The sequence below is a fragment of the Triticum aestivum genome, chromosome 1B (assembly GCF_018294505.1).
Source record: "Triticum aestivum cultivar Chinese Spring chromosome 1B, IWGSC CS RefSeq v2.1, whole genome shotgun sequence".
Taxonomy (NCBI): Eukaryota; Viridiplantae; Streptophyta; class Magnoliopsida; order Poales; family Poaceae; genus Triticum; species Triticum aestivum.
In genome coordinates, this window is record NC_057795.1 from 439,732,716 (window position 1) to 439,747,558 (window position 14,843).

Here is a 14,843-nt window from a genome sequence, read left to right on the forward strand (position 1 = left end):
AGGAAAAGCCAATACTATCAAGAAGGGATGAGGTGTTGCTTAATGAGCATCTTGCTTCATGTGCTTAGTGATATGCTCCAAAACCCTCAACTACTTTCCCACATCCACAAATGACCTAAACCCAAAGCCAAAATCGGTCACACCAATTCTTTCTATCCGGCGCCACCGATTCCAAAAGTCATAGCCACTGCCACAAACCCTAAGCAAATCGGTCTTACCGATAGGGATCTTGGTCTCACCGAGATGGGGTTGCAATCTATCTGTTTCCCTTCGTAAAGTTTCGGTCTAACCGAAGTGAGCGATCGGTCCCACCGAGATTGCAATGTAAAGTCTCTGTTTCCTTTTTGTAACATTTCGGTCTCACCAAAAAGAGAAAATCGGTCCCACCGAGTTTACCTGACCAACTCTCTAGAAAGCTTATTACCAAATCGGTCTCACCGAGTTTGTGTAATCGGTCTCACCAAGATTACATTATGCCCTAGCCCTAACCGAATCGGTCTCACCGAGATGCATGTAAGTCCCACCGAAAATCACTAACGGTCACTAGGTTTACTAAATCGGTCTGACCGAGTTTAATGATTCGGTCCCACCGAGTTTGGTAAATTGTGTGTAACGGTTAGATTTTGTGTGGAGGCTATATATACCCCTCCACCTCCTCTTCATTCATGGAGAGATCCATCAGACTAAACCTACACTTCCAACTTACCATTTCTGAGAGAGAACCACCTACTCATGTGTTGAGGCCAAGATATTCCATTCCTACCATATGAATCTTGATCTCTAGCCTTCCCCAAGTTGCTTTCCACTCAAATCATCTTTCCACCAGATCCAAATCCTATGAGAGAGAGTTGAGTGTTGGGGAGACTATCATTTGAAGCACAAGAGCAAGGAGTTCATCATCAACGCACTATTTGTTACTTCTTGGAGAGTGGTGTCTCCTAGATTGTCTAGGTGTCACTTGGGAGCCTCCGACAAGATTGTGGAGTTGAACCAAGGAGTTTGTAAGGGCAAGGAGATCGCCTACTTCATGAAGATCTACCGCTAGTGAGGCAAGTCCTTCGTGGGCGACGACCATGGTGGGATAGACAAGGTTGCTACTTCGTGGACCCTTCGTGGGTGGAGCCCTTCGTGGACTCGCCAGCCGTTACCCTTCGTGGGTTGAAGTCTCCATCAATGTGGATGTACGATAGCACCACCTATCGGAACCACGCCAAAAACATCCGTGTCTCCAATTGCGTTTGAATCCTCCAAACCCTTCCCTTTACTTTCTTGCAAGTTGCATGCTCTGATTTCCGCTGCCTATATACTCTTTGCATGCTTGCTTGAATTGTGTGATAATTGCTTGACTTGTCCTAAGATAGCTAAAATTTGCCAAACTCTAAAATTGGGAAAAGGATAAGTTTTTAATTGGTCAAGTAGTCTAATCACCCCCCTCTAGACTTACTTCAAGGTCCTACAAGTGGTATCAGAGCTTTGGTCTCCATTTGCTTTGATTTCCATAGCTTTTGGTGGTCATAGCCTTGGTTTCACAACCTAGGAGAGTAAGGCGTCTAGCAAGGGAAATTATCACTGTAGAGGTCCTTACTTTGATGGTACTAATTTTGCTAGTTGGAAGCATAAGATGAAAATGCATATTCTTGGACATAACCTCGCCGTTTGGGCAATTATTTGTATTGGCTTGCAAGGTGAGTTCTTTGATGGGAGAGAACTGAACCGTGAAGCGAATGCGGAAGAATTGAAGATGCTGTAATACAACGCTCAAGCTTGTGATATCATCTTCAACGGATTGTGCCCCGAAGAATTCAATAAAATCAGCCGTCTTGAGAATGCAAAGGAAATTTGGGATACTTTGATTGATATGCACGAAGGTACCAAATCCGTCAAGGAATCCAAGTTGGATGTGCTCCAAAGTCAGCTTGACAAGTTCAAAATGAAGGATGGTGAAGGTGTCGCTGAAATGTACTATAGGCTTGCACTTATCACAAATGAGATTGCCGGCTTAGGGAGTGAAGAGATGACCGACGGATTCATCATCAAGAAGATCCAAAGAGCATTGGATGGAAAGTATGATACCGTGTGCACATTGATCCAAATGATGCCAAACTACAAAAATCTCAAGCCAACGGAAGTCATTGGAAGAATTGTTGCTCATGAGATGTCACTCAAGGATAAGGAGGAACTTCACAACAAGTCAAGTGGTGCTTACAAAGCCTCAAGTGAAGCCCCCACATCATCAAGTGAGAAACAAACCTTCAATGAAGAATTGAGCTTAATGGTGAAGAACTTCAACAAATTCTACAAGAGTAGAAGCAAAGAAAGAAGCTCCAAGTCAAGGTCTTATCATGACAAGAGATCTTCTAGTCGAGAGCGCAATTGCTACAATTGTGGGAAGCCTGGACACTACTCCAATGAGTGTACGGCACCCTACAAAAGAAGAGAAGATTCTCCAAAAAGAAGAAGCAAAAGAGAAGAATCACCACCAAGAGAGAGGAGGAGTAGAGATGATCGTTATGAACGAAGACCCTCACGGAGAAGCAAGGATTCGGAAAGGAAGGACAAGTCATCAAGGAGCTACACAAAACGAAGACATCAAGCTCATGTTGGTGAATGGGTTTCCGGCTCCGACTCCGACAATCACTCCGAGAGAAGCTATCACTCCGACTCCGAACATACTCAAGATGAAGGTGTTGCCGGTCTAGCACTTGTGTCAACCAACTCCTACGACATATTTGATTCACCAAATGAAGGAATTGGAAGATGCTTCATGGCCAAAGGTCCAAAGGTAACACATCCTGAGTATGTTGATTTCAATAGTGATGAAGATGACTTGCTTGTGGATGATGATTTACTTGTTGACAACTCTAGTGATGAATACTATGATGAAACGTCAATTAATCATGCTAATCAAACGAATGACAATGATAAGGAGAAAATTGAGCTTCTAACTAAAGAACTAAACACTCTTAAGTTGGCTCATGAAACTATCTTCGAAGATCATCGAGAACTTTTAAGGGCTCATGAGAAGTTACGCTTTGAAAAGCTCAATCTTGAGCAAGAGCATGAGTTCTTAAAGGCAATCAATGATGATCTCCGCAAGAAAAGTTCTTCTTACATTGCCAAGCGTTTACTCTTATCTACTTACATGCCTCAAGTCAAGTCTAGTAACAAGTACAAGAAAGATACTTCCTCTAGTAGTAACAATAATAATGTCAAATCCAATGTTGTTGCTTCTAGTAGTTCTCTTGATTCCACTAATGATTCTCTTAGCCAAGTTACACTTGAGCAAGAAAATAGTTTATTGAAGGGAATTATAGAGAAAGGTGTTTACAAGAGCCTTGCCGGGAGTAAGCAATTCGAGGAAATTGTACGCAAGCAAGGAAGGCACCGGAAGAATCAAGGTGTTGGTTTTGAACGAAAGTTCAACGCCAATGGAGTTGAGTGGGAAGAAGATCAATACCCCAAGACAAAGTTTGTTCCTCAACAAGAGAAGTATGATCCTACTTCCTTCAAGGGGACACAAGCTCAAGATGATCTTCCACCACAAGACCACAAGAACAAAGGCAAGGACAAGCTTCAAGAAGAGATTGATGCATTTGAAGAAGCACCTAAAGCCTCGTTCAAGTGGGTCCCCAAGACTACGTCAAGTTCTACTTCATCAAGTACAACTACAACTCCAAGGATTCCCATCAAGATGATGTGGATCCCGAAGAAGAAGAACTAGAGAGTTCTTGAGGGTGACTCCGCCAACATTCTTCACTCATATCATTTTGGCAAGAACAAGTGCAATCAACTTTCACATCTTGCACTAGTTCAAGGAGTCACAAACCCTCTTGTTGGTAAGGCAAGGGACAAGGTAACCTAATGTTTTCATGGACATCATTTTGTGTGTGCATCACTCTATGTCTATGGATATTCTTGTTTGTTCCTTGTGGGACTAACCCATGTAGGCAAGTTGAAAGTGCAACTCACTCCAAAGGATTGCTCCAAATGATCTACATCAACATTGAGCATCTACATCTTCAACACCTACATGAAGTCATCATCGACAAAACCCAAGGTTAGTTCATCCCTCTAAGGGGGGATCTCACATCTAGGGGGAGCTTAACTCTAAGAATTGAGTCAAAGCAACTCTAATGGTGTGAACACATTAATGCATTATGTAAAAGTGGTAACCCCACTTGAGCTTAAACGATGAGTATGACCTATGATCAAATGTTCTCATTTGACTCCTAAGTCAATATACTCATATATAGATGACCTAGTCATCGCCAATTGTTTGATAGATGCTAGAATTGGTTGTGCATGCTTTGCCACATATTTCATTTGCCATCTTATTGTGTGAGCATGTTGGTGCATATTTTACTCATTCAAGGACATCCACTTGTTGTTTTGATTGTTTGGTTCTTTCTTCTTTTGGCCAAGTGGATGGACAAGAATGCCTAAGAACCTCTCTAGCTATCTATGCTTTTCTCGTCTCAAACTCTATTCATGCTACATCACAAAATTTGATCAAGTCAGATTCGAACCACTCTGTGTGAGGAGCACTCGGAGTCCCCGATTCATCATAGACTTAAACTTCCAAAACCTCTTTGTGATTCTCGGTCTGACCGATTCCTCCATTTCGGTCCTACCGAGATCATTAAGTTGATCTGAGTTTTCAATCTCGGTGCAACCGATTTGAACTTTTCGGTCTCACCGAGTTGCTGTAACTGAACACAGTTATGCATCTCGGTGCCACCGAGTTGTTCCACTCGGTCACACCGACAGGGTCGGGCTATATATAGACACGGGCAAAATTTTGGAAATTTCTCTGAAACCCTTCGCCCGCGCAACATCTCGCTCTGCCATCGTGGTCTCCGGATCGTCTCCTCGTCGCCAGCAGCCTCCTGTCGCTGGTCTCCGCCGCCGTCAACGGATTTCGTCCCCGCCGTTGCCGCCGTAGCAAGTCCACCGCCAAGTTAGGGTATGGACTTAATCTTTGTGCTATCCACGTCTGATTCCTGGCACATTGTTTTCGTATTGATTCTTGCCACGATTGAAACTCTTCTATCCAGCCAAAGTAGTTCATAGATTAGATGTGATTCAAATTTTTAGGGTTAGGTTTCCGCCGAAACCATCTCGGACCCACCGAGTTGAAAAACTCGGTCTCACCGATTTGGCTTATGCCATTGCACTAGTGACTCTCGGTCTGACCGAGAATTACTAATCGGTGCAACCGATTTGAGGATTCTGTGAAACCCTAGCAGTCTCGGTACCACCAAACTGAAACTCGGTCCAACTGAGATCATCAGTTTAGGTTCCAAAACTGCTTCGTATCACCGAGTTTGAAAATCGGTGGATCCGAAATGCTTTCTGTGGAAAACTAAGACTGAACTTTTGAGTCACTCTTTTGCAAAAACCTCTGCATTTTGTGATGCTCATCTTTTCTATCTCATCTATAACTCTTCACAGGGTCAGCAGTCAGCTTTTGCAGTATGTCTGATCAAAGTGACAGCCAGAACAGGCCAGAAGAGCAGATGGACTTGAGTGAGGGCACTAGTCCCTCAACTTCAGATGAAGGGAGCAGAAGTACTCCTAGCAATTTGCCTAAGGCTGCAACTAGGCAAAGGAGGAAAAGAACTTCAGATTCAGAGGATGAAGATTACAAGGCTGAGGAAGATGAGGCTACTTCCAAGAAAGTGGTCCTCAAGAAGGAATATGGCTCAGCAAAGGATATAAAGCCAGGCATGAAGATTAAAAGGCCTGTAAGAAGGCAACCTATGCCCAAGGCCAGAGCATCAACTCAACTGCCTGAAAATCCTGATCCCAAAGAGCCAGCTGATGAAATCAAGAAGAGGAAGGAAAGGTTCAAGAAGACCATAGCCAGAGTTGTTGGGCAACCTTCCATGATGGAAGAGGAAGAGCTTTCTGCACCAGCTCCAAAGGCACCAAAGCTTATGGGTGATGCAATCAGATCAGGGGCTGCAACATCTAAGCCCAAGGAAGCACCCAAAGCTACCCCCAAGGCCAAGTCTGCACCAAAGAGGAATACTAGGAGTATTCTAGCTGCTGAGAAGAACAAGGCCCCAGTGCCTGAGGTTGCTGAGGAGGAAGATGAAGAAGGACAGGTTCTAAGGAAGCTCAAGCCAAAGATACCAGACCACAATGATGCCCATCCTGTGGCTAAGGACATGAGAATCAGGAAGGATTCAGGGCTGAGACTGTGGAGAATGGCAGATCCATATGCCACAAGGAGAAGAACTGTTGTTGATTACAGGTTCCATACAAAGGAACAACAGGACTTCTATGAGACAATCTTATTGGACAAGAAGCCCATAGTTTGTGACATGAGGTGGGTTGACTGGAAATTCATCAAGGAAAATGAACAGCACTATCCTAGAGTGCAAGACAACTTTGTTGCTTGTGGAGTTGCAGATTTTGTTGGGCAAAAGCTCACAAATTGGAATGATGAACTTATCATGCAATTCTACTCCACAACACATTTTTACCCAGATGGAAGAATCGTTTGGATGTCTGAAGGTACAAGGTACCAATCCACTGTAGAAGAATGGGCAAAACTGATAAATGCCCCAAAGGAAAATGATGATGATCTGGATGTATATGCCAAGAAGAAAATGGGACACGATTCCATGGCACACATGTACAAGGAGATTCCAGACAAAGCCCTAGAGACTTTCACTTTTGGATCAGTCCACTTTCTGCTGTCAGGGTTGCCAACTATAAATTGGATTCTGAGGCACACTTTGTTTCCCAAGTCAGGTGACCATAACATGATCACAGGGCATGCCATCAATATGTTGCATTTATTTGATGTGTCACAAAAGTTCAAAGTCATGAGCCTGATCATTCAAACAATCAAGAGGACTGCAGTAGATCAGAAGAGGAGCTATGGATATGCACCTCAGATTCAAGAATTGATAAACTCAAAGATGGGCACAGGAAAATATCAGTTGGATAAGGAACACTTTCCACTTTATCCAGACTTTGAGGACAATGAGGTTGTCATGAATGAGGATGATCCATCATCAGTTCAAGCTCAAGAGAAGAAGGAGAAGGCAAGGAAGGAGAAGGCTGCCAAGATGCCAACTCAAGAGGAGGCATCTGAGTATTTCTTGAAAAACAAGTAGGAGCAGCTTGGTTACTTGATAGCATCATCTCTGAGGATTCAGAAGGGGTTGGCCACCCTAACTCAAAACCAGGAGAGCCTGGAAAGAATCATGGAACAAAAATTCTATGATCTAGATGTCAAGGTAACTGAGATTCAGTCAGTTGTGGAGCAGCTGCAGGAAGACATGCAGGAGAGAAAGGGCAAGACTACCACAAATGTCTTTGCTAGAGTGCCTAGAGCCCATAGGTCAGCTGTTGTGCCAGTGCCAGACACTAGAGCAACATCTTCGGCACCAGCCACTGCCCCTTCAGCTCCAGTGCAACCAGCTTCAGCATCAACTCCAGCACCCTCTACATCATCTGAAGCCTTCTTCCTAGGAGTTATCAGGACACCACCAATAGAAGATCAAGCCAGAGAGTCGATCTAGCACTATGCATTTTCTATGAACTTTTTGGTAACTTGTTGCCAAAGGGGGAGAAAAATGTATAGATCATAGTCTTCGAGAGAGAGAGAGAGTGTGTTGCATTTGTTCTCTCTTGCTTTATTTGATCTTTGTTTGCTTTTAGTTGAGATACTATGCTTGTGAGACATTGATGATCATGTGTTTGATCATAAGCTACACTTATGCATGCTTGATATTATCCTATCTATCTTATGTGATCACTCACTATGCTTGGTGATGAGTGCATGTATTCATTGTTTATTATTTTGAGCGCTCCACCAAGATGTATGTGACATGGAAGAGGAACCCATGAGCCTAATTCATTGTGCATTTGCAGTCCAAAGCAAATCTAAAACTATGCACAAATTTAGGGGGAGCTCTTGCTTATCACATACTTCTCAAAGCGACGATGTTATTTAAATATTATTATCATTTGTCGAAGCTTTGATCTATATGTTGTCATCAATTACCAAAAAGGGGGAGATTGAAAGTGAAACTATCCCTAGGTGGTTTTGGTAATTCATAACAACATATAGCTCATTGAGCTAATGCTATTCCAAGACTATTATTCCAAGAAAGCACAATGAATGGCATGGCATGGATGATGAAAGTGGATCCCTCAAAATACTAAGGACAAAGGATTGGCTCAAGCTCAAAAGCTCAAGACTCTTCATTTTACATTTTAGTGATCCAAGATCACATTGAGTCTATAGGAAAAGCCAATACTATCAAGAAGGGATGAGGTGCTGCTTAATGAGCATCTTGCTTCATGTGCTTAGTGATATGCTCCAAAACCCTCAACTACTTTCCCACATCCACAAATGACCTAAACCCAAAGCCAAAATCGGTCACACCGATTCTTTCTATCTGGCGCCACCGATTCCAAAACTCATAGCCACTGCCACAAACCCTAAGCAAATTGGTCTTGCCGATAGGGATCTCGGTCTCACTGAGATGGGGTTGCAATCTCTCTGTTTCCCTTCGTAACGTTTCGGTCTAACCGAAGTGAGCGATCGGTCCCACCGAGATTGCAATGTAAAATCTATGTTTCCTTTTTGTAACAATTCGGTCTCACCGAAAAGAGCAAATCGGTCCCACCGAGTTTACCTGACCAACTCTCTGGAAAGCTTATTACCAAATCGGTCTCACCGAGTTTATGTAATCAGTCTCACCGAGATTACGTTATGCCCTAACCCTAACCGAATCGGTCTCACCGAGATGCATGTCAGTCCCATCGAAAATCACTAACGGTCACTAGGTTTACTAAATCGGTCCGACCGAGTTTAACGATTCGGTCCCACCGAGTTTGGTAAATTATGTGTAACGGTTAGATTTTGTGTGGAGGCTATATATACCCCTCCACCTCCTCTTCATTCGTGGAGAGAGCCATCAGACTAAACCTACACTTCCAACTTACCATTTCTGAGAGAGAACCACCTACTCATGTGTTGAGGCCAAGATATTCCATTCCTACCATATGAATCTTGATCTCTAGCCTTCCCCAAGTTGCTTTCCACTCAAATCATCTTTCCACCAGATCCAAATCCTATGAGAAAGAGTTGAGTGTTGGGGAGACTATCATTTGAAGCACAAGAGCAAGGAGTTCATCATCAACGCACCATTTGTTACTTCTTGGAGAGTGGTGTCTCCTAGATTGGCTAGGTGTCACTTGGGAGCCTCCGACAAGATTGTGGAGTTGAACCAAGGAGTTTGTAAGGGCAAGGAGATCGCCTACTTCGTGAAGATCTACCGCTAGTGAGGCAAGTCCTTCGTGGGCGACGGCCATGGTGGGATAGACAAGGTTGCTACTTCGTGGACCCTTCATGGGTGGAGCCCTCCGTGGACTCGCGCAGCCGTTACCCTTCATGGGTTGAAGTCTCCATCAACGTGGATGTACGATAGCACCACCTATCGGAACCACGCCAAAAACATCCGTGTCTCCAATTGCATTTGAATCCTCCAAACCCTTCCCTTTACTTTCTTGCAAGTTGCATGCTTTAATTTCCACTGCCTATATACTCTTTGCATGCTTGCTTGAATTGTGTGATGATTGCTTGACTTGTCCTAAGATAGCTAAAATCTGCCAAACTCTAAAATTGGGAAAAAGGATAAGTTTTTAATTGGTCAAGTAGTCTAATCACCCCCCTCTAGACTTACTTCAAGGTCCTACAGCAACGTCGTTGGCCGATGGCTAGTTTTTGGAGTTGGCGACTCGGAATAGGCTGGTGGTTTTTCCATCATGGTCCGTGTTCGCCAGGTCGTGGGCTCGTGACCCCTTTCTGTATTATTATTTTTCTCTTCTTAGTACGTCCAAGGGATAGCCTGGATTTTCTATCATATGTAGCTATCTGATTTCGAATCAGATTTGCTCCAGATTCGGCCAGCCAGTTGCTTTTGTTCCTTATGTGAGGATACATAACACTTAATTAATCCATCATCTATAGGGAATCGTGCCAAAACTAGCACCTTTTGCTTGAGCAAACTTGAGGCTTCATATGGGATCTAGTACTAGTAATACTAGTAATAAATACTAGGTTTGATGCAAATAGCCATGTAGCCTGTTAATGTCTCCTCGAGACTTGACACAGGGAGTAGCATCAATTCTGCAACGCAGCTGTCTTGGTTGGAAAATACATGGCTGCAGTTTTGGGTGATCTGCGCACGTACGGACAACTCCTGCCCGTCTCGATGTATTGCGTTGGTGCGTTGTAGCAGAAAATTTTGATGTGTCCTCAGATTGACAGATTGTCAGAGACGCCTGTGGCGGCGCACAACTTGTAACCCTAATTTCTTCTGAACTTAAATTTTATATCTGCCGCTCCGAAGCTAATCATGACTCCAATCACTTTAATAATGAATATTGCCAGCTCTTTTTTCATCCGACAAATCGTGAGCTTCTTGATCCCTGTGAGAAATCCCCTCAAGAACTCAACACCACCGTGCGCGAGCCCCATGGTGGGTGCTAACTGTCGTGGAATTGTCATGTCAGATGTCCTAGTGTGAGGACTTAGTCGTGAGGCCAACACATCTATGTGGTAGCTTGAGAGGGGTTAAGCGGAATCGAGAGAGGCAACACACAAGACAAGGATTTAGACAGCTTCGGGCCCCGGGAAACATCATCCAGTAATAACCCTACATGTTGTTTGTGGCTAGGTCTCATTATCATCACGAGAGAGTCGCCGGTAAACCGGCTCTTTGTGTCTAGCCCTAGAGATTGTTTCTTCTTGCTTGTCCCTTTTTGGGGAGCCCTGCCCCTCCTTATATATGTTGAAGGGCGGTTTACATGACTAGTCCTAGTTGGATTAGGATTACTCTATTACAAGTGGAGTCCTAGTCTTGCTTCCTTTGTAGGAGAATATTCCTTATGCCTTTCTCTTAAACCGGCCCACCATAACATGAATCGGCCTTCCATGAACCGCCCATTGGGCCACCAGGCCTTGTCATCCATCTGTCCCGCCCGCCGGGTTACTAGTGAGTCATAGGCAGGTTGCTTGTAAACCGTCTGGTTAGGGCGGGTCGCTAGTGAATCGCCAAGTGTCAGCCAGGTCTCAAGTAAACCGCCAAGCCCGGCCGGGTTATATTTCCGGCCGGTTCATACCGCGGGGTATATCCCCGACATCAAGTATTTCAATTTTCTTAAGAGGATGATCAGGCAAAGCATTAAGTAATTGGAGAAGCCTCCCCCAAGCTTGTGGGAGACTCTCTTCTTTGATTTGCACAAAATTATATATTTCCCGCAAGGCAGCTTGTTTCTTATGAGCAGGGAAATATTTAGCAGAGAAGTAATAAATCATATCTTGGGGACTACGCACACAACCAAGATCAAGAGAATTAAACCAAGTCTTAGCATCACCCTTTAATGAGAACGGAAATATCTTAAGGATATAATAATAGCGGGACTTCTCATCATTAGTAAACAGGGTGGCTATATCATTTAAATTGGTAAGATGTGCCACAACAATTTCAGATTCAAGGCCATAAAAAGGATTAGACTCAACCAAAGTAATAATCTCAGGATCAACAGAGAATTCATAATCCTTAGCAGTAACACAGATAGGTGAAGTAACAAAAGCAGGGTCAGGTTTCATTCTAGCATTAAGAGACTGCTGCTTCCATTTAGCTAATAACTTTTTAAGATCATATCTATCTTTACAAGCAAAGATAGCTCTAGCAGCTTCCTCTTCCATAACATAACCCTCAGGAACAACAGGTAATTCATAATCAGGGGGAGAACTTTCATCATCACTATCATCAATAATAGCATCTTCATTCTCTCTAACCCTAGCATGTTGTTCATCAAGAAATTCACCTAATGGCAAAGTGGTATCACACATAGAAGTAGTTTCATCATAAGTATCATGCATAGAAGAAGTGGAATCATCAACAACATGCGACATATTAGAATTCATAGCAGTAGCAGGTTTAGGTGTCACAAGCTTACTAATAATAGAAGGAGAATCTAGTGCAGAGCTAGATGGCAGTTCCTTACCTCCCCTCGTAGTTGAGGGCAAAATCTTGGTTCTTTTGTCTTTCAAGTTCCTCATAGTGATCAACAGATATAAATCCCAAGTGACTCAAAGAATAGAGCTATGCTCCCTGGCAACGACGCCAGAAATTAGTCTTGATAACCCACAAGTGTAGGGGATCACAACAACTTTCAAGGGTAAAGTATTCAACCCAAATTTATTGATTCGACACAAGGGGAGCCAAAGAATATTATTGAGTATTATCAGTTGAGTTGTCAATTAAACCACACCTGGATAACTTAGTATCTGCAGCAAAGTATTTATTAGCAAAGTGGTATGATAGTAATGGTAACAGTGGCAAAAGTAAATATAATAGTTTTGTAGTAGTTGTAACAGTAGAAACGGAAAAGTCAATAAGCGAAACACAAGATGTGAAAAGCTCGTAGGCATTGGATCAGTGATGGATAATTATGTCGGATGCGATTCCTCATGTAATAGCTATAACATAGGGTGACACAGAACTAGCTCCAATTCATCAATGTAATGTAGGCATGTATTTCGAATATAGTCATACATGCTTATGGAAAAGAACTTGCATGACATCTTTTGTCCTACCCTCCCGTGGCAGCGGGGTCCTAGCAGAAACTAAGGGATATTAAGTCCTCCTATTAATAGAGAACCGGACCAAAGCATTAACACATAGTGAATACATGAACTCCTCAAACTACGGTCATCACCGAGAAGTGTCCCGATTATTGTCACTTCGGGGTTGTCGGACCATAACAAATAATAGGTGACTATAGACTTGCAAGATAGGATCAAGAACACACATATATTCATGAAAACGTAATAGGTTCAGATATGAAATCATGGCACTCGGGCCCTAGTGACAAGCATTAAGCATAGCAAAGTCATAGCAACATCAATCTCAGAACATAGTAGATACTAGGGATCAAACCCTAACAAAACTAACTTGATTACATGGTAAATATCATCCAACCCATCACCGACCAGCAAGCCTACGATGTAATTACTCATGCACGGCGGTGAGCATCATGAAATTGGTGATGGAGGATGGTTGATGATGATGATAGCGATGGATCCCCATCTCTGGAGCCCCGAACGGACTCCAGATCAGCCCTCCCGAGAGAGATTAGGGCTTGGCGGTGGCTCCATATCGTAAAACGCGATGGAACTTTCTCTCTGATTTTTTTCTCCACGAAAAGGAATATATGGAGTTGGAGTTGAGGTCGATGGAGCCTTAGGGGGCCCACGAGACAGGGGGCGCGCCCAGGGGGTGGGCGCGCCCCCCACCCTCGTGGACAGGGTGTGGGCCCCCTGGTCTTGATTCTTTCGGCAGTATTTTTTATATTTTTTAAAACTTGCCTCAATGGATTTTCAAGTCCTTCCGAGAACTTTTGTTTTCTACACAAAAAACAACATCATGGCAGTTCTGCTGAAAACAGCGTCAGTCCGGGTTAGTTTCATTCAAATCATGCAAGTTATAGTCCAAAACAAGGGCAAAAGTGTTTGGAAAAGTAGATACGTTGGAGACGTATCAGCTGCTACTTGAGGACAAGCGAGGTCTATGCTTGGGGGAGTTGATACGTCTGTTACGTCTTGAGCTTGTATTGGTTTTCCTTGAAGAGGAAAGGGTGATGCAACAAAGTAGTGTAAGTATTTCCCTCCGTTTTTGAGAACCAAGGTATCAATCCAGTAGGACGCTCCTCAAAAGTCCCACGCACCTACACAAACAAACAAGAACCTCACAACCAACGCAATAAAGGGGTTGTCAATCCCTTCATGACCACTTGCGAAAGTGACATCTGATAGAGATAATATGATAAGATAAATATTTTTGGTATTTTTATGATATAGATTAAAAGTAGATGCTAAACTTATATGATAAAAGATAGACCCGGGGGCCATAGGTTTCACTAGTGGCTTCTCTCAAGATAGCATAAGTATTACGGTGGGTGAACAAATTACTGTCGAGCAATTGATAGAAAAGCGCATAGTTATGAGACTATCTAGGCATGATCATGTATATAGGCATCACGTCCGTGACAAGTAGACCGACTCCTACCTGCATCTACTACTATTACTCCACACATCGATCGACTCCTGCATGCATCTAGAGTATTAAGTTCATGAAGAACAGAGTAACGCATTAAGAAAGATGACATGATGTAGAGGGATAAACTCATGCAATATGATATAAACCCCATCCTTTTATCCTTGATGGAAACAATACAATACGTGCCTTGCTACCCCTGTTGTCACTGGGAAAGGACACCCCAAGAATGAACCCAAAGCTAAGCACTTCTCCCATTGCAAGAAAGATCAATCTCATAGGCCAAACCAAACTGATAATTCGAAGAGACTTGCAAAGATAACTTAATCACACATAAAAGAATTCAGAGGATATTCAAATATTTATCATAGATAAACTTGATCATAAACCCACAATTCATCGGATCTCGACAAACACACCGCAAAAAGAATTACATTGAATAGATCTCCAAGAAGATCAAGGAGAACTTTGTATTGAGAATCAAAGAGAGAGAAGAAGCCATCTAGCTAATAACTATAGACCCGAAGGTTTGTGGTAAACTACTCACAACTCATCGGAGAGGCCTTGGAGATGATGTAGAGGCCCTCCATGGTCGATTCCCCCTCCGGCGGAGCGCCGACGAAGGCTCCAAGATGGGATCTCGCGGATACAGAAGGTTGCGGCGGTGGAAATAGTTTTTCGTGGTGCTCCTGGATGTTTTCGGGGTACGTGGGTATATATAGGAGGAAGAAGTAGGTCGGTGGACACTCGAGG